We start from the raw sequence: 787 nt of genomic DNA on the forward strand, positions 1-787 counted from the left end.
CCAGAAGGAAAGTTGTACTCAACTCGGTCCTTCTTAAATATATGTCATACACATATCATGAGCAGTCATCATTTTGCATATAGTGCACGTGACCGAAGGAGCGACCGTTGAACCAAACCCCGAGGTCGGTGCTCCGTTCATGGAACTAGGATCCGAGACTTGGAAAGTCTCCGAGGGTCCTTCTCTGCCTTGCAACCAAGGCAAGCCCCGGATGCTTTAACCCCTCCTTGAATGTTTTAAATCCTTTATCACTTATGAATTGAAAATGCTGCATTAGGTAGTTGAGAATTGGGTTAACCTACTTGCTGCATTTACTACCTTGATATTTGTTATCTTGTCCTTGGCACCTGTTTTGTTTTAAAAATGCGTAGTGATGCTTAGCCCTGCTTATTAGATAGGTTTTCAACTAAGAAAGTTTGAAGGGTTGTTGTGGAATACACTCAAGGTTAATGATGTTTCAACTTGAGACTGGTCGGTGGACTTGCTTTAAGAATGGAGTCTTAAAGTAGTGTCTCCAACTGTGTCGGTTAAAGACCGGTCCGTTGATGGCCCACTGGGTTGAGAATTTATAGTACTGGCCACTTGCCCTCGGTAAGCCCAGTCTTGTGATCCCTCGACGCAAACAGCTACTCGCGCACTGGGCGTGGAGCGATGGCGAGAGTAGTGTGTACCCACCTTACGGGTCTGAGATGACCGGGAAACATCTAGATCGGCTGTAGGATGGTGGAGTACTGTGCTCTCGGGTGCCGCGAACCTGGTCAAATTTGGGGAGAGCTTGATTTGGGTT

This window comes from Sorghum bicolor, chromosome 10 (genome assembly GCF_000003195.3).
Source record: "Sorghum bicolor cultivar BTx623 chromosome 10, Sorghum_bicolor_NCBIv3, whole genome shotgun sequence".
Taxonomy (NCBI): Eukaryota; Viridiplantae; Streptophyta; class Magnoliopsida; order Poales; family Poaceae; genus Sorghum; species Sorghum bicolor.